The sequence below is a fragment of the Equus asinus genome, chromosome 22 (assembly GCF_041296235.1).
Source record: "Equus asinus isolate D_3611 breed Donkey chromosome 22, EquAss-T2T_v2, whole genome shotgun sequence".
NCBI classification, from domain to species: Eukaryota; Metazoa; Chordata; class Mammalia; order Perissodactyla; family Equidae; genus Equus; species Equus asinus.
This window is the reverse complement of record NC_091811.1, coordinates 44,403,132-44,423,744: the sequence shown is the minus strand read 5'-3', so window position 1 is coordinate 44,423,744 and position 20,613 is coordinate 44,403,132. Positions and strand designations below refer to the sequence as shown.

Sequence of the window (20,613 nt, the reverse complement as noted above, 5' to 3'; positions counted from 1 at the left end):
TTCTTACACATTGTGACTACAAAATTCCCTCTTCATAAATGGTATCCACCCATACCCTACGCCTGGAAGCTCTTAAAAGTATACTTGAACTTTTCTATGATGGTTTTCTGACCAAAGGTTTTGAGTTTTTGTGTTAATCCTGGCTGCTCATATTCAGAATTTACAAGAGAATCCCAACTATATGACTTCAGAAAGGCTTCTCTCTTTGTACATCTTTTGAAGGTGAAGAAAATTACAGGTCTCAATGCTTGCCAAAATAATTTTGTAAAATATAGTGATAGTATTAGTCATCCTAATTATAAAATTATGATATTAATATAATTATGTCATATATTAATATAATTAAATATTTTAAAATATAAATAATTTATAAGGTATAAAATAAAATATAAAATATTTGTTTAATTATATTATAAAATTATAGACAGCCCTGTCATTTTGGAGTTTTAAAAGGACAAAGTCAAGATATATTATCAAGCAAATGCTTTCCTATGGTGCTCCATTTTTGGCTTCTTGAGGATTCTACTAATCAAGGAGGAGTAAATTCACTAAAATGGATATTCTTCATAGGGCCAACGTTGCTCTGTAATGGAGTCCAATGAGAGAGGGATTCTCTGCTAGATCTGGAAATACATTTCTTTGCTATCCATCTCCTCATATGCCAAACATGTAAGGATAGGAGTCACCTTTATCTAGAAGCTAAGTAAAGTGCACAATGCGTCGTTAAATTCTAGGCCTAGATAACACAGATGATGAACACCCCCTTACATATCCAGGAACGGTATATGGGAAAACAGTATAGGTGGCTTTTTCACACCGTACAGTCAGGGCATAGTGACTCAAGGAGCGTACAATAATGCACTCTCCCTCTTTACCATCCTATGTAGAGGGGCAGGTGATGCTACATGGGCATCAATTTATACCTGCCTACTTTTTTTGTGTGTGTGAGGAAGATTGTCACTGAGCTAACAACTGTGCCAATCTTCCTGTATTTTATGTGGGATGCCACCACAGCGTGGCTTGATGAGCAGTGCTAGGTTCATGCCCAGGATCTGAACCTGCGAACCTTGGGCAGCTACACCACCAGACAGACCCCTATATCTGCTTTCTTATGTAAATATTTAGCAATAGTATATGAAGAGAGCACTCCATCAAAACCTTGGAATTTAAATTTGAACACATACTTCTTAACATGCCGTTCCCTAATAGATCTATAATCTAAGTCAGTTTGCTGCTACAGGTGGCATTCTGTTACACACCTCTGTATTTCTCTAAAAACAGCCTCTTAGAAACAGTCAAAATGTTTATGTCTATGTCAAGAAAGAAATAATATAAATACATCATTAAATAATTCACTTACTAAAACAATTATAATTTCACTGATTTTTAAATTTAATAAACTTGTTTAACTCAGTTACAAGCAGTACCACAGTATTTTGAAAACATTTCTATACAATTATGCTGCCCTTTTCAGCATAACTTCAAAACTAAGCCTTTCAGTTTGTTTTCATGGAATCGTAAATTTTTGGTACTAGAACTGACCATAATTCAAGATCTAGTCTAGCAACTACCACTGACAAATAAGGAAATCAGAAAGTGTCAGAATCGCTCACTGTAGTGTAGCAAAGCCAGGACAGGGTCCATATAATCATAGCTTCAGGCTTTTCCATCATACATTACCAAGTAAAAAAAAAATTTAATAAAATTTTAAAAACAGCAAAAGTAACTAAATTCTTATAAAGTCTAAGAAAAGATGCCATACCTTAGAGTACATGATTAGGAAAAACCATCGCTCTGGAATAATCATACCCGTAGGGAAACAGATTTGCATACCGCCTTAACTCTGACATCAGAGGAGTCAAATTAAATAGATCAGCAAGTTACCTATCTTATCTTGCCGGGTTTTTTTGCTAATGTATTTAGGTCAGAACAGAGCAAATCCAATCCTTTCTTCAACAAATGGTGCCATTGCAATGTAGATGGCAACAAATAAGTTTTTAAAGCGGATGACACAAAGGCAATTTCAACATCCATATATTTTTCCCTAATAAAAACTCTGAAAAAAGCAATTGAGAAATTTACAAAACCCATTAATGATAATAGAGCAATCTGGTTGCTCAAGGGCTTATCAAGCTCAAATCAGGTCTGAACTCTCTGTATCTGCTCAGCCTAATCGGTGTTTTTCTTTTAAGATGAATGTGCAAGTAATGCAAGCAAGGTGAGCTCGTGAATGGATTTCTGTCCTGTGTCTCCTCAATGTTGCTTTTTGAACACACACTCACACACATACACAGGCACCTACACACTCCATTAAACCACAGGGGAGGTGACAGGAATTACTTTAAATTAATCTTACCCTGGCAGAATTAGACAGCTCAAAGACAAAACAAAGAGTATATTGTGATTTTTTTAATGTGGCTAAAATACAGATTTTCCTGTCTCCTGGGTAAAAAAGATTAGCTGTGTGTTAAAATAAAAGAACTACCATGTATGTGACTATTATGAATAAAATCAGGTATAAGAGCTGCAAATAAATGACAAAAATCTGCTTTTCTGAAAATGTCTAAAATAATCAAATACACTGTTTAAATAGCAAGTAACTTTGGACAAGATGAAGAGTTTTCAGATCCACTAATACAGGTGAAATACACTTGACTTGGAATCTGCCATTTCCAAGGATGGGAGAACAGAACGTTATTCCACTCTATTACTACAACATTCAGTTTTGGGGGGCTATATGCCAATGGAGGGAAGCAGAAGTAAAAACAATACAGTAAAGCAGTGACCTAGAAATCACAAGTAATTCCTTTGGAATGCACTGTATGATTTCAATTTTATATTTTAGCAGAAGATGCACCTTACTAATTATGCTTTCTTCAGGCTAATTAATATTCATTATAGGTCTTCTGCCTGGAATAATCCAATGACGAGGAGAGGGTATGGGAAGGCAGGTAGGGGTAAAAAAAATCTGCAATTGATAAAATCATAAATATATAAGTGTCCTCCAATATGACGCGACATAAAGCTCCCTACTTGTACATGGGATGCACTCTCCCCTACCCAGAACTGGAAAAGCACATGTGTTCTACCTGGTCAACTTAAAGCAGGGGGTTCCCATTGTAAGCTGTGCTGACACAGTGATCTCCCCCACAGCAATGTCCACTCTGTTCAAAAATATGATCAGGTTTGAGATTTCTGGCATCCAGGAAAGACAGAGATGGTTTTGAAAATCAATTAGTGTTGAGTTATAGTGGACTCCTGAGACAGCAATAGAAACCAGGTCACAAACCATCTCTACCAAGAACCACTTGTGGAAACGTGGAGAAAATCACTAAATGCACCGACTTTATGCATAACCAAAATTATGATACCCTTAAAAAATGTAAAGTTGGATCATCCACGAGCTGCAAGCCTGAGTAAAGAGACTATCCTCCTAGTGAGAAATGCAGAGACTGCCATTGACCTCATCTAGGACTCAGGAAAAGAAAGCTTGTTAATATAATGGGAAATCAAGCTCTGAGAGCTCCCAAGCCTTCTGAAGCCCAGCACAAGAAGGCTGACAAATGAAAATTCCAATTCCAATGGTGCTAGTGGTCATGGGGTTCCTTTAAAGAATAAGATGAAACTAGACAGATGCCAGAGCTGCATCCATTCCTATGCTTTGATATAGCAGATAGAGAATAAGACAAGGAGAAGGTCAGTCTGAGAAAGTGGAGGCTAGTTCTAGCAATATTAACATAGTGCGCAATCTTAACAGGCTCCTCACACTTACTGGAAAAGAATATCTGTTCTGAAACAAGAAAGCAGACGTAATAGAAATAACAAAGCACTAGGAATTCTGGTCCTGGTCTTGAATCTGACATCTTTGGTGATGAAACTTTTGAAGAATCCTGTTCCGTAGTCCATGTTTCATCTGTAATAGTGAACTTTTCATTCTTTCCTTGGACCAATTTCTGCAGGCCCTGCCATAGTGATAATCTTCGGGTTCACACTTCACACAGTTTTTCAGTGAGTCAAAAGGGCACAATAATGCACATTACCTGCCTCAGTTTATCAGGGTAAACACTTGATGAGATAATATAGGGGGAATTATAAAACACTGCATGATGCAGGATTTGATTGAGGTAATAAATTTACTTCCAGTTCCGGGGTGGCGGGGGAAATTAAGTTATTGGAAAGGAGAAGAAAGAATGTCACACCGATTTATTCTTCAGAATTCTGTAAGAATGGAGTGTTAAATCTCATCCAGGCTGATACTCCAGCACAATGCTCTTTGTGTCTAATTTTTAAACTCTATGAAATTATCTCCATGTAACTAATTCATTTGCTCTACATACAAACACAAATATATTAAGAAAATCACCTCATCTCATTTTGTACATTGACTTTTGTGGAAATAGTTCCATGAAGTGTTAAGGAAGATTGTTTCCTTGAGGTACTCAAAGAAAGCTCAACCTGAATTTTGTTTTCTCTTTAAGAAAACTCATGCTTATACTTGTCAATGACAGTACAGTTGTCTGATTCATAAAAATCAAGCGTCATAGCTCCCTGAGTGTGACAGATCCTGAACAAAGGTAGTCTTTTCATTTAGGAAGATTAAATTCTCCTGGGACTTTTTCCCCCCAATTTACACTCTAACCCGCTGCACATTATCTTTCCTGGCAAAAGGTCTTTTAAAATCCAAGACTAGAGTCAGGTTCTTGTTTTGTTTTGTTTTGTTTTGTTTTGTTTTGACCTATTATATCCAAGTTAAACAGACTATTCATATAATACTAATGCTGTTGTGAACTTTCTTGAATACTCACTAATTCTTGGAGTAGTACAAAACTCATTCTGTTGTCAGTAAGTCTGACTTTTGCCCCAATACTTATTTAAAATTAACCCTCAGCCTAATGAAATCCTTACAAATTTCCCTTTTGAACTTTAAGATAATTATGATGACATAAATGGTGATGTTCTGATGAATGGCTACCACTGTTCAATTGATTAGAGAAACACTTGAAAACATCTTCGCTGGGCTCCGGCATTTCTGAAGAGGGTTGTTCATAACTTTTGGTAATAAGTAGATTCAGAGTTTAGTCTTTCTGGCTCCACATTATTTCAGTCTAGATGACTGTCTTTTCTCATATTATTTTATTTATATCATGGATAGTATTAAAGACCTTTTCTCTTATACTTTAATCAGTCATCTAACTAGTACTGGTACACACCTTCTCTGAAAGCTATTATATTTTTAGAATATGATAATACAGAGATTCCACCCGTGTGATGTATATATATATCACATATCCATCTGTATGCATGTGTGGTGTCGATTTTTGTTTGCTTGTTTAAGACGTAATTTTTGCTTAAGACACAATTGCTGCTTTTCCCTTCTAGTTTTACTTTTGGTCATTTTGTTTCTCATTATCACATTTTGCATAGAAAAGAAGTAGGTTATAAATCATTAAATACCACACAGCATGTATCTCATATACATATGTTAATACTGTAGACCCTCATGACTTTGATATCCCAGTTTGCCTCTGGATAGGTCATTTGCAAATTCCTCATTGGCCTTGACAAAACAAGGAGAAGCAATGGGGTTATTCGAAATCACTAGGGATCCTACCTCCTTGATCTGAGATAAACAGAAGAAACCTCAGACTAAATCAGAATTACTTCTTACCACCACTTGACTGAACAAAGTTCTCATAATCTAAATTTCTCACAAATATCTTTTTAATCTACATTTTTCTTATTTTATTTACCATCTGTAAGAGATAAACTGACATCAGTAAAACCAACAGTTATCCTTCGAAATATGTGGATTGTCTACAGATTTTGAATCTACAAATTTGGATAGGGAAAAGTTATCCACCTAAGATGCATATGTCTATCTGTAATTTGGGATATTTTATATCTGCATGATACAAACAGGTAAGCTGTTTGTGTATAAAACAACAAACGCAAACTGGTTAAGAGAAGGTTGGTTGGACTGACGCAGGAAGAATGAGAAAGAATGCTATAGACAGATAGGCCTTTGGAGGATAAACAGTGTGATTTGAAAGGCAAGAGATGATTTTACCACAAGACACTGGGGGCTGGGAGGATAGCGTGAGGGAGGGCAAAGACCTTTCCTCTTCAGTCACAGTGCATGATACGGTATTCAGCCACTACCAATTTGGTATTTTCTTTGGATCTTGAAAACTTTTCCAACTTCAACATTATTAAAATACCAATACTCCTGGCAAGAGGAATATCTTAAACCATAGGTTCCAAATTGGAATCTCACGGCAAATATTTGAGCCACAGATAAATGTTTTATGACTTGCACTATTTTATACATTGAAGCAACATTTAAAATCTGGAGGTCTATGCTTTACCTTATGAGTTAACATCTAAAGTTAGGGTTTATCTTGACTTTGTTTAAGGTCATGGGCCCTTTTTGTAAACTAATGAAGGTCATGTGCCCCCATAACTCATTGTTACTTGAACAAAATTTAGTGAACAGCTACTAGGTATCAGTCCCTGTTCCAGGTTCCGGACGTCTTAGCAGTGGACAAAAACACAAAAGAAAAAGAAACAGACTCTCAAGGAACTTTTGATCTAGTAGAGAGTAGGCAGAAAATAAACAGCAAAGTGCATTGTGCAGCACACAGAAGGTGCTAGTGCTGTGAGGAGAAATGGTGGGGAAGGCGGGCAGGGAGTGCCTGGGGTAGAGAGATGCAATTACAAAGGGTGGACAGGCAAGTGCTCACCAAGGACCTGATGTTTGAGTAAAGCCATGAAGTTGGTGAGTGACCGGGCCATGGAAATGTCTTTATTCTATAATGCATATATAACAGCAAACAACACATAGCACTTTTTAGACAGTTTCAAGGTCTTCATGTTAAAAACCATAATGTCAAATGATCAGCTCAAGCATTTAAGGCAGAATTTAACCAGGTCCTAAGAGAAAGAGACCATGAACAGGTAAACTGAGGACTAAGAGGAATGCTTGCAGAGGTCAAAGTAGTAGGAAAAGAATTCACCTGGAAGCAGGAGTGTGCTGTTGACAAGACTCATCTGCACCCTTGGTGCCTGGCTCTGCTAGAGGCCAGAAGGGTAGGAGAAGGCAGGACACAAATGAAATTCCAAGATGCCAAATCCTAGAACACCTCAACAGCTGTTACACAACACACAAAACAAGCTGAGACAACGGATACAATAAAACTGATGACACGAATGCCAAGGGCTTGCATTGACGTCTGACTCAGAAGTGAGGGTAAAGTTTCTAGGACCCCCATCCCCAAGCTCAGCTGTCTTTAAACACCCTACAACATGGAATCACCCATGTTGATCCAGAAAAGAGACAGGAAAATTAAAATAGTGGGTTTTTTTTTTTAATTTGCTGAAAATATTTCTATTATGTAGCTAAATTGCAAACGTATTGCAAAAGCATTTGAATAGAAAGAACTTAATTCTGACATAATTTTCCACAATTAAAAACGTTTAGTTTAAAGGGAATATAAATGGTGTCAGGAAAAAACCCCACAATTTAATATAAAATGAATTATAACTCAACCTTGAACCCCTAAATACTTTACCTCATTGCTTTCAGAGATTTGTTTTTAGTTTTCCTCCCCTCAATTTATTACATTAGCGACAGCCACTCAGAGCTGAAAGCGTTAAATGTTATTCTTCCTGTTTATAGACTGAAATCACAGCCATCTTTATTTAGCTTTAAAACTTTAAATTTACCCCTGTGAATTCTGGTAGTAAAAATTCAGACCGACAATAGAAGTTCAGAAACTAATTAATAATGTAATATTCTTGATTAAAAAATATCAATACAGGGGCTGGCCCCGTGGCCGAGTGGTTAAGTTCACGCGCTCCGCTGCAGGCGGCCCAGTGTTTCGTTAGTTCGAATCCTGGGCGCGGACATGGCACTGCTCATCAAACCACGCTGAGGTAGCGTCCCACATGCCACAACTAGAAGGACCCACAACGAAGAATACACAACTATGTACCGGAGGGCTTTGGGGAGAAAAAGGAAAAAATAAAATCTTAAAAAAAAAAAAATCAATACATACAATTTTTATTTTTTCCCTCAGAATAATAGCACAACTTTTTTACACTCTGGAGAATGGAGCACTGTATAGTTACAATGATCACATGAATAAGTAAAACTTGTCCCTATTATTTCCCTTAAGTATTCCATTGTTATTTTTCAGACCAGGTGTCTTGAATTATGCTTAAGAAAATCTGGTCTCCATTTTTTCCAGTGGTACAGGAGCACTATTAAGGTAGTACCACGTAGTGGTTAAAACCTTGAGAGTTGGATTTGCTCTGCCTGGGTTAAAATTCTGACCAAGTTACTAGTCTCCAAGTGTTAGATTTCTCATCTGTGAAATTGGAATATGAATAATATCCACTGCTGTTGCAGCTGGTGTTGTTAGACAGTAAAATTTGAATTGAACTAAGAGTCAAGAATTCTGACTTCTTGTCCCATCTTTTCTATTAATTAGATATATTACCCTAAGAAACAAACTTAAATTCTCTTCACCTATAGTATAAAATTGGGATGACCTCCACGACCATAAAGATCTACTGTTCCATGCTTCTAGGAACAGAAGTTCTCCTGAGTTTCTCTTCCTTTTGTTCTTTAACCCACTAAATGTACCATCCCTTGATCCCCTCCTCATTAAAACCTTCAGAATCTGTAAATTTATTGTGTCCACACACAGGAACACTTCCATTCATGACCCCACCCCAGCAAATAATTGACCCATTAAGCTTGGCATTAATATTTAATAGAATCAAATTTAAAGACTGTAACAAAAGTAATATTATGAATGTGTGTCAATAGAAGAAGCATAAGCTGGCGTACTTTAACAAGCCATTGCTTAACACAGATTTAACGGCACAATACTGGGCAAGGAATTTAATCTCCCTGAGCATCAATTTACCCACCTGTAAAACTGAGTTAATAGCCCAAACTCATGTGCTTTTATGAGAACTAAATGTCATAATGTGTGGCACATAGTGAGCTTTCAATAAATATTAGCTCCTGAGGAGCCCAGCTCCAGGTCAAAATCCTATGTGTCAACTTTCAGGTCCAACTACAGGTAAAGTTTTGCCTGGCAGGCCTCATGGGGGGAAGCTGCTCTCATCACACTAGACTTGATGCAGTTTTCTGGAAGGAGCTGCAGTCCAGGACTTAGCCCCATTCCTGCCACCTCTGGGCCTGCCATGCTTACATGCAAATCTGTATTCCTAGCCTAGGCACCTCCATTCGGAGGCCTCCATATAGGATAGCCTAGGCTGAAACACTTTTGTCCACTCTGACTCAGTACTTTCTCACTCTTACCCATTCTCTCTCTCTCTGCCCTGGACTCACAGGTCCATAAAGAGGCAGGAGTCTTATCTGGGACTTCTCAGCAGTGAGACAATTATCCCCATCTGTGCTGCACCCCGTGACCCTCCTCACCCAGTGCCATTCCGTGGAGAAAAATGGGACACTGGGGAGCCAGCAGCTCTGTATGCCTCTTGTGGCACTGTTGCAGTGAATGAATAAAGGCGTGATTGTTACTCATGGTCCTAAGTGACCACCTTGACAGCTAATTGCTCAACAACTCCCAGCATCAATATTATTATTTTAGTTTTAACATTTACTTTAACAACAAAAAAACCTCTGATTTCGAATTTGATGAGTGGAATGCAAAGGAGTTATACTTTTTAAATAAATAGAACACAATCAATATACTATATTCTATGACTAGAGGGTGAGCTTCTTGAGAGCGAGAGGTGTGTTATTCATCTTTATTTTCCCCGTGTAATTGGTTGAATTAAATACACACACAAACATTGAGAAAGAGAAATAGAGAAGGAATTCTGAAAATGTAAAAAAGAATCTGACTCTTAAGACTAATTTTTTCTTTCATGTGATACACATACACAAGTCATCACAAAAGTAATTTAGTTATTACATTCTAAATATTGATGGTAATGCTCTGGATACAAATAAACCCATCAAGTCTGTACTACGGGTTCCTTCATGGTGTTGGTTAATAAAGAGTCCAGGAAGACTTGAATCCATATTGTAATGTCTACTTATGGAGCAAGTTTTCTCCACGCCTCATAAAAGAGCAAAAATGAAATCTTAAATCTGTAATTTGGTTACCATAAATGAGCTACCAAAAAAATGAGTCGTTCTAGCCAAGTTAAGAATCTACAAAACACCTGAAGATATGTACTAGAGGTCTGTTAGAATCAATCGAGAGGTTGCTGACTGTAAAAATCCAGTTTACAGTATTTCTATAAGGGTTATAAATATTCCATTATCTTTCATATAAATTGCATCAGTGAAATCTGATGAAATTTAACATAAACAAATATACATGCCTGTGCGATCTATAGTACGTAAGTGACCTGTTCCTTCTCAAACTGCACACCATAGCTGCCAAAGGACAGACAGCACTTGAGGTAAGGAAGGCGGACAGCAAAAAAATGTCAAAAGGACATTCTGATATTTGCAGAAGCACAGAAACAAAATTCAGCAGGCAACGACCTGCAGATGAAATGACCATTTCTAATAAAAAATAGCAAATGGCCCACAGTCCACAATGCAAAGGCGGATTATGGCAGACTACATGAGAGACTACATGCTCGATGTGGAAAGGACAGCACAGCGCGCATCAGGCTTTTAGTCACACAGAGAGATGCCAACCCACTACCCTTGTCATCGCTATTTAAAGGGATAACTTGTGAGCCATTGATGCTTCTATTTCCTTTTACCACACTTTCTCTTAGACATGTCATCCCATTTCTGTCAGAATCATCATTCAATCATCACTACTGGTTTTTAGTAATATAAATGATATAGTTAATTTTGTTAAATACATATTAATGTTCTTCTCTAGAGTTACACACTATAAATCCAGAAGTTTTTGACTGGATTCTCATTCTGCTCTCAGGAAGGAACTCTCTTCTCCTTTGTTCTCCATGGCCCTACCTCCAAACTCTGAGAGACTCTCCTTGTGTAGTATTTTCCTTTGCCAGAGAATAAGTAGGTCTTGGTAAGTATCCCTTTGGGGACTATATAGTTTTTGAAAGTGTGTCAGCTGTGCAAGGAAAGTTAGAGGCCCAACTCTCTCTCCCTGTACCTCTGTCTCATAATCTAACTTGCTGGAGGCTAACTAAAGGCTATCACACTTTTGTAGGAAGGCCGCTCACACCCTTAGTCTGATTTTTTCTCTGAATCATAGTAATTTAATCTCTAACTGCTTGAGATCTAAAAGCAGTTGATTTTTCCAAGCCTGCAAAGCCCTGAATTTTTATACTTCCTTTATTCCTATCATTTCTGCCACAAACAGCCACTTCCTTCCCTAGTTCATCTCTTTCTTGTGATATTTTGCCAAACACAGCTAATAAAAACCAACACACACTAATAAAGTTTAGTTTTTCAACCTCTTTCCTTAGAGCTACTGACATATTGTCTGCTTCACAAAGGAATGCTTTACCAAATGTTTTGCCTCTGAATAATATGGATGACCATCTTTTCAGCCTTGGTGATCAGCTTCCTTACAATGTCCCCTCAACACTAAGTTGATGCAACTTATTTATATTATAGTGGTACACCCATTTGAAAGTACCAATTCTGTACCAGGATGAGTAAATGCTGTAACAGACAACCCTCAAATCTCAGTGGCTTAACGTCGTAAAAGTTTGTTTCTTGACCATGTAAAGTCTGAAGGAGTGTTTCCTGTCCAGGATCTTTCCTGAGTGGCTCTTCTCCAAGCAGTGACTCTGGACCTGGCCTCTTTCCAGTATGTGTTTAGCCATTTCGTTATTCTTTGCTTCCTGGCATGTGAGCAGGAGAAAGAGTGAGAAAGAGAAAGCAGGAATGGGAGAGGGGGCGGGAGATTGATTGAAAGAGAGAAAGAGCAAGGACAACTGCATGGACATTTTAAGGCCAGGTCTAGAAGTAGTATCACTTCCATTTGTATTCCCTTGGCTAGAACTCAGTCCTATGGTCTCACCTATATGCCAGGGAAAAGGGGGAAATGTAGACTTCTACTGTGCCCACAAGTAAAACGATATGCCTCAGCCATAATCAGATTCCAAGCAGAGTATGTAGGAAGATGGACTCTCTGGGTAAACAGATGCTTTTCTCTATAGTATTTTGCTTTCCTTCCAAATTATGGTTGTACTGGCCCAAAATACTCAAATTCCACTAGTGTCAAGACTGAGATATCTCTATTATGGAACCACCTTCTTGACTTATACCCAACTTTTGTCTGAACTGCCTGCTCTATTCCATTACCTTCTCCTCATTCCATTCTCTTACCTTTAGGGACTACAGAATTCACTACCAATGTACCATGTATTTCATTGTCACAGGCTAGTTGTGCACGTGATCCAAGTCAGCTTCTGACATCAGCTACTTTCTATTTATTCTTTCAAACATTTATTTAAAAAAATTTACTGTGTTACTATATGTCAGATACTTGCTCTAAGCATTGATGACTCTGTGATGGGATGAACTGTGTTCCCCTTGAATTCACATGCTGAAGCCCTGACCCACGGTACCTCACAATGTAAATGTGTTTGGTGATAGGGTCTTAAAAGAGGTAAGTGAAGTTAAATAAGCTCATCAGGGTAGACCATTATTCAATGTGACTGATGTCTTTCTAAGAAGAGGAGATCAGGACACAAACATACACACAGAAGAAAGACCACTTGAAGACGCAGAAGCATGATGGCCACCTACAAGCCAAAAGGAATGACCCTCAGAAGAAAACCAACCCTTCCAAAATACTTTGCATCTGCCACTTTATGGAAGGAGCCCACACTGGTTTATCCTCCCTTCGAGGGCAGAGTCAGACAGGTTTCTATGTCAAACTAACACAGAAGAGCCTCTAAAATTTTCCCAATCAATGTTGTACGTTATATTAGCAGCAAGCTATAATATCTAAAAATGAATTATACAGAATTCCTCATAAAATTTTTGGAAAGCATGATACAAGCTTTAAAATATTCTTTTAAAGAAAAATATTCCCTTTTCTGCAAAAACAACGAATACAGCTAATTTCTTAATTTTCTTAGTGTCAAGGTCACTTCTTAACTAGTACACTCATGAAGCATTACTGTAGGTCTTACCTAACAGTAAACTTGCTCTCTCCTCAAGGCAAGTTCAGGTTTGTCAGCAGCTTTAACACCTCACCTAACATATAATCCACTTTCCTTTAAGCATTTGTGCCATTTAAAATTCAGATTATCAAGAACATTGCCAAAGCTACAATTGATTAGCAAAGAAGTTACCTTTACTCCTACTGCTAAGAATGCCATGTGTCAACTTCTAGAACATATCACTAGATTATTTCTTCTCCTTGATCTCAACTTTAATAGCAAAATATCTGAAAAAAGATAGTATTTGGAAAATGATCTGAACTTCAAATTACCCAGTTTTCTTCTCCCTGCCATTCCCCACCTCTAAACTTGACAGAACTCCTGCTCAATCATCAAAATGAATATCAGAGGTCTCAACCTCCAAGAACTTTCCTCCGTCTTCTTCTCCTGGCTTCTTTTCACCACCTCCAGCTAGAATATACTCACATTCTCTCTCAGCTTCTATCATAGCCCTTAGGACGAGTGCTATAATTCTGGATGGCCTCAACTCCTGAAAGACAGGAGTCTTATCTTTGTACACAAAGCAGCCTCTGTAAATGTATGCTGAATAAAATAGCATTTATTTTCACCCATCTGTTATATATTATTATCCCTAGTTACCTGCTTAAGGTTTAGAAATATTTCTAGCTAATTCCTAGTTAATTTATTCAGTTTTAGCCAAATATTTGAATTGCCATAAAGGGACTGAAATTAAATTAAAATGAGTAGGAGTCATGGATGGAAAATATTTGAACATCCTTCAACCTTTATAAGTGATACACATTTGCTGGAAATGAGCTGTAGTTGATAATAAAAGTAAGCTGATTTTATTTCAGCAAACAACCAAATTATTTAAGAATTCTTGCTTCCAACTATCATTACTGAAAAACATAACACTCCACACATAGGATGTGTCGGTTCTTCCAAGGCTATTATCAGATTCTTATATTGTAAGCAATTTTCTAGTCCTTTAAAACTATGCTGAAACAAATGTGCCTGAATGTAAGACATACATCAGAAGTGAGCGTCGCACATGTGACTATAGCAGATTTATATTACAGAACAAACTTTTTCACCTTTAACATTTTCAAACTCAGTGATCAGGTCTGCTCTGAAATAGTATTCCTGTTCTTCAGCCTTTGACGTGTTTTTATTCTCTCAGAACATATTTCCCATATGGGTCCCATCTTCTTTATCTTACCCTCCCCTGGCTAAGGGGTAAGATGTCAATTAAAGTGCAAATTAAATGGAGCTATGAGCGAAGACAGTAGTACAGATTCATACAACACAAAAGGAAAATAGACTTTTATTTTAATTATCCCTACCATTCAGACAAAAGAAAGTTTGCTGGTTTTCTAAAATAGACTTAATCCTTTCAATAGTTTCATTATGCTACAGAAGCAAACTGAATTATGGGAGGAGAAGGCAGTTGCTTTTTTAAAACTGCCTCTATCAAAAGTTTCTATTGGAAAAATGAATTTATTTTCACAGTGTTTCAGCTCTTTGCTATCTGACTTGCTGGTTCCAAGTCTTTCCATCTGCGCTGGGAAGGCAGTTTCTCTGTGGGAAGTTTATATGAATAATGTTGTGTCTGTCTATATTATTTCTACACTGAAGTTATAGATGGGATTTAGAAGGGTCTTGAGGGCATGGAGAGGAACTCTGCAAACTGGAAAACAGACTCAATATGCGGGAGTCTATCGTATTGGCAGCCCATACTAAATGCCTAGGATGGATGGTGTCTGCCTGCATCACTAAAGAGAAACAAACAAAAAAACCCCAGGAGAAGCTGGTCCCTGGGGTAGAGCTGCGAAAATCGTCTTTGTTTTACATAGAGAATAGTCTTCCCTCGGAAGTACTTGCTAAACTGATGTTTAAAAATCAAACCTACCTGTATCTTCCTTGGCTATTTCAAATACAAACTTTTTTCTTTTAAGAGAACATGCTAGGGAAAACTTGGCATTCCAACTGATTGAATTGCCAAAAATCTGCTATTTTTCTCACATTAAAAAATAACAGCACATTTGGTACTTTTGTCCTGTTTTGAGACGCCACCATAGCAAAGGATAAAGGTCTTAGAGCAGGACCCAGAAAACATGACAATGTGGGGCTCCTTGTTCAAAAATTACTAAGAATCTCAAGATGGCGACAGCAGAGCATTAAAACAAGCACAGGGCCCTTCTAAGCCTGAGGCCTGTGTGAGTGCACAGTTGCAGGCCCTGAAGCCAGCCCTGCCTGAGGGGCTTTTTCACCTCTGTATGGACTTTAAATAAAGACAAAACATGATTAGTTGAATTGCTCTGATTTGGGTCAATGACCTCTACTTCAGGAGCCACTGCAGCCTAAATTGAAAGTCGAGGCATAGCGCCAACTTTCAATGACACTTTAGCCTCATCTGCTACTTAAACCAGCTTCAAAACTACAGGTTTTGCCCTGTAAATGAGAAGGAAAATGAAAGGATCATTTGCGACAAAGGGAAGAAATTGAAATTAGCTGGTTGTTTTGGGAAGGATATGAAGTTGAGGAGTTGATTTCGTTATAAGATAGACATGGATTTCTATATGAGCAGGGCTCTCCTATGCAAGGCATTTACTACCAATATTAGTAAGGCAGGCGGCTCCTTTTCAAGATTAATAAAAGGACATTCATTTAAACTTCACATGTTGATCTTTTAAAAAATTTAATGCTTGATGATTCCATATTTCCTAAAGAAAAGAACAGATGACAAGGATCTGGTTCTGTGCTCTGAGGTGAATTATAAACAGAGCAGGTGAGATCAACAGGCCCAGAACAATTACTCAATTATTACCTACTATAGAGAAATCTAGTGGAAGGTAGAACATAATGTTCTGAATATGCAGGCTTTCAGATCTAGTGAAATCTATGTTTTTTAAGATAAAAAATGATAAATGAAAAATATACTGGTTTCAGATTTCAAAGTTTTGCAGCTAAAATATACTTAAGAAATGACTTCTACCCTGTATTCTCATCAAACTCTTTCTGATACAAGCTTCTGAAATTCTACCCATGTTTCAAAGGCCATATGGAATCATGTGTGAGTCCTTTAAAGGACATCTTTTACTTCTTCCTGTAAAAACTCCCACCTCCAGCACTTGCTAGCTCATTACTGGCACTGACTATATAGTAACTTGCATTATGGTTGTTTGTATTTCTTCTTATTTCCTCTTTTGGAAAACTTCTACAACAGTATCAAGAACTACATTTTAATTTCTCATTATCTCTCCTATAATGTCCAGAACAGTACTTTGCATATACCAAATTGCTTAATAATTAATAGTTGTGCTTAATTAATCTGGATTTGCCCCATAGAAATGGACCTTACTGATTAGGATCAGAGATTAAATTTTATTTAAAATAATTGAATTTTTTACACCAACTAAGTTGACAACCTAGGAGAAATGGATAAATTCCTAGAAACACACAACCTACCAAGACTGAATCATGAAGAAACAGAAAATCTGAACAGACTGATTATTAGTTACAAGACTGAACCAGTAATCAAAAACTTCCCAAAGAACAAAAGTCCTGTACCAGACGTTTCACTTGTGAATTCTACTAAACATTAAAAGAAGAATGCCAATTCTTATCAAACCCTTCCAAAAAATAGAAGAGGAGAGAACACTTCCAAACTCATTTTATGAGGCCAGTATTACCCTGATACTTTTGTTAACCAGTGTAATTGAGATCACAGTTCTGAGACAGAGAAAAAAATTGAAGGAAAGACTGAACAGGACCAGAAGGAGTAATAGGGATTTTCAGGTCCTTCACCGGTAATAGTAGTTTACATTTGTACAGTACTTTGTAATTTACAAAATGCTTTCATGTAAATTATCTAATTAAATCCTCACAACAACATGAGATTTAGGAGAGCAAAGTATTAAATTCAGTCAGAAATGGAAAAAAATAGAAGCTTATAGTGTTTCTGAGGCTTGTTCAAAGAAGGCAAGTTGTAAACTCAAAGCATTGTATCTGACCTCTATGGGAGAACGGTAAGAAAAATATGAAATTAGGATGAGAGGCATGATGATAACTCTAGATAGTCTTTGCCTAAGGAGAAAAATTTGCAAGTTATACTTCAAGTGGATATATTACGTATCTGTAAAAATATTCCCTAACATATTTATACTATTATCAGACAATCTGTTGAGACTCCAAAGACTATCAGTCAGAATGCAAATAAAACTGAAGTGATTTAACGGGCTTTATTATTCTAGGAGTGGAAATAAGACTGTATAGTTTTTGTTTATTACAAATTTTCTGCACACCACTGGTGATAATAAATGTGATATTCCAGTGGTATTCAAACAGCACCATCAAGCAGGTAACGTTCATCCTTTGCACTCGAACAGGTACCCTTTCACTAATTTTCCTGAATTAACCACTGGCATGAGTGGTTCTCAAACTTCAGCATACAGAAATATAACTTGAGGAGTTTACGACACAGATCTAGGGCTTCTCAAGATAACTAAATAGAGAATAATAAAAGATTTGAGGAGTCTATAGCTCAGAGATTATTTCAATAGGTCTGGGGATGGGCTCTGGAATCCTAGAAGTCCTTAAATAATACAGTCTTAGATTGAGACAGTCCAATACACAATATTTTTTTCCCCAAGGAAGATTAGTCCTGAGCTAACATCTGCCAATCCTCCTCTTTTTTCTGTGGAAGACTGACCCTGAGCTAACATCCGTGCCCATCTTCCTCTACTTTATACGTGGGACGCCTACCACAGCATGGCTTGCCACACGGTGCCATGTCTGCACCGGGGATCCGAACCAGCGAACCCCAGGCCGCCGAAGCAGAACCTGTGCACTTAACCACTCCCCTCCGGGCCGGCCCCAGCAATTTTTATTTTACTAAAGGATTCCTTAACCAAGAAATCCTCAAGACTTGAAATGCATTGCTAATGGTGGAAATTCAACCCATGTAATAGGTGATAAAGGAAACATTTTTGGTCAGGCAAGCATGGCCATCATTCTCTGTCTCACAGGAGACAGATGTGTTTGAAGGCTGATTTTCCATACTAGAAGAATACATACTTCTCTCATGAGTCTCTCTTAATTTCACAAATACATCTTACATCTTTTTAAAGTACTGAGAACCATCTAGAAAGTGAGAATATTAGACTTTACCAGCTATAAAACTCTTCCTTGAACATTTAAATCTTTTCAAACATTTTTTTTCTCTCAAATAGGTGAGTCAGTTAATTTTTCTAAGCCCTAATTTCTACATCTCTACCATAAAGAATGTATAAAAAAAGTCATCTATAATGGCTTTCAAATCTAACGTATAAATATAGATCTAATTTTAGGCTGCGGTAGAAAACCATAGTCTAAAATAGCCTGAAGAAATTAAGCCTACAAACATTCTTCTTTTAAAAATGTAACCCTTTCTTTAATCTTTTCCCTATTTATTCCAGTCAAAATTCTAGTCAAGTTCAGATCTAGATGATCATTTACTATTTATGTTTAAGTGACATACCAGTTATAAATAGATAACATACATAATCAATAGGCTATATAAGATATTTAGATCAAGAATTATCCCACTAACCCTCTGATCGAACTGCACTATAAATCACGCAGTAACCCATTTTTAATTATAACAAAATTAATATAGGAATTACTACGTGCCAGAAACTTCTTCACGTTTTTTACAAATATTCACTCATTTAATCTTGATAACAACTCTATGAGGTTGGCACCATTATATTTATTTTTTTATTTATATTTTTTATTTTTTTATTTTTTGAGGAAGATTAGCCCTGAACTAACATCCGCTGCCAATCCTCCTCTTTTTGCTGAGGAAGACTGGCCCTGAGCCAATATCCGTGCCCATCTTCCTCTCCCTTATATGTGCGATGCCTGCCACAGCATGGCTTGCCAAGTGTTGCCACGTCCGCACCTGGAATTTGAACCTGTGAACCTGGGCTAATGAAGCGGAATGTGCACACTTAACCAGTGAGCCACCCAGCCGGCCCCCCATTATGCTCATTTTAGAATTAGGATCCAGAGAAGGTCAGGGACTCTCCCATACTATAACCAGCAGGTTGCAGAGCTGAAATTCCAACTCAGGCCCCTTGACTGCAGAGCTTGGGCTCCAAACCAATGCCCTATGCTATTTTTCTAGATCAACTATTGACAAGAGCACTTTCCAAAAGCTTGCTACAGGTTAATCAGGAGACAGGATGCTGATAAAATAGAGCCCCTTTTATGTCATCAAAAAGTCACTTAAAATGTAATTTCAATGTGGGCATTACATGTCTTCATGAATAATTACTAAAGTGAAGAAGCGTATTGTTACTATGGCCAGACCATTGGAGGATGTCTGTTGTCTGTGGCCCTCCTGAGTCTGTCCTTGAAATATGTGTTGAGTCCATGAATTTTCTTTGTCTCCACTGCTAAACCCTCAATCCAAACCACTGCTATCTGGCATCTGAACTACTGCACTTACTGAGTAACTGGTGTCCCCATCTCCATCTTGATTTCTCAAGTCTACCTGTAACTTTGCAGCCATAATAATTTTCTTAAAATGCTAATTTGATCTTGTCACTTCACTCCTTAAATACTTTAGAGACACTATTGTTTTATAGGATAAAGAGAAAACAACCCTCATTTATAAGTAGGGTTACCAAATAATTTAAGATCAAATTGGGGTATTTTTGATAGCAGGGACATTACTAATCATTTTGCCAGACCAAGAAGGCTGCCCAGGGCAGCCCAGATGTATGGTCCCCCTGCTTGTGAGATATTGCAGGAATCAGCCCCTTTGAAATGCTCCAACCCTTGCTGAGAGCCATTCTTTTACCCAGCTTTCTTGCAATTCCTATCATACACTGAGCTCTGTCCTGTCTCAGAGCTTTTGCACATACCCATCTGTCTATTTAAAAAACTGTCTCCAAATCTTTGCCTAACTAACACCTATTCATGTTTCAAGCTATGACATAAATATCACTCCTCAAAGAAGACTTCCTTGACTCCCCCAAATAAAAACCACCTTCACCTCACCCCCATTATTTCCTCAAACATCTAAAACTTTCCTTTCATACATATGCTACAATTTGCTACAATTTCCTTCATACAATGCTACAATTCTATTTGTTTAACTTCTGTCTCTATCATTTTACCATAATTACAGTTTCTTAGGCATAGCATAACTAGTACCTAGCACAGTAGCTGGCTTTTAGGAAAAGCTAACTAGTTATTGAATGAATGAGGAAATGAATATTTTAAAAAAAGAGAATTAGAGAATAAGTACTCTGTCACAGAAATTAGTTTGACTTCAGACAACTATTCTTATACAAAACACATCAAAAATAACATGAGAATGTCAATCTTTCCATGTTTAAAGAACACAGGTACTCTACTTGGAGTGATCTAAGATAAATAATAATGGTAGGAAAAAATCTACCTATCTAAACTAGTACCTTCTTGAATAGCTACTAGTTCACAAAAAAACAAAAC

At 37.3% G+C, this 20,613-nt stretch overlaps 1 protein-coding gene across 2 annotated transcripts in view; it reads right to left on the bottom strand.

Annotated features, from left to right (window-relative positions):
- The window catches only part of PDZRN4 (PDZ domain containing ring finger 4), a 337,813-nt gene that overhangs the window by 294,801 nt on the left and 22,399 nt on the right, over positions 1-20,613 (bottom strand). The window lies entirely within an intron of this gene.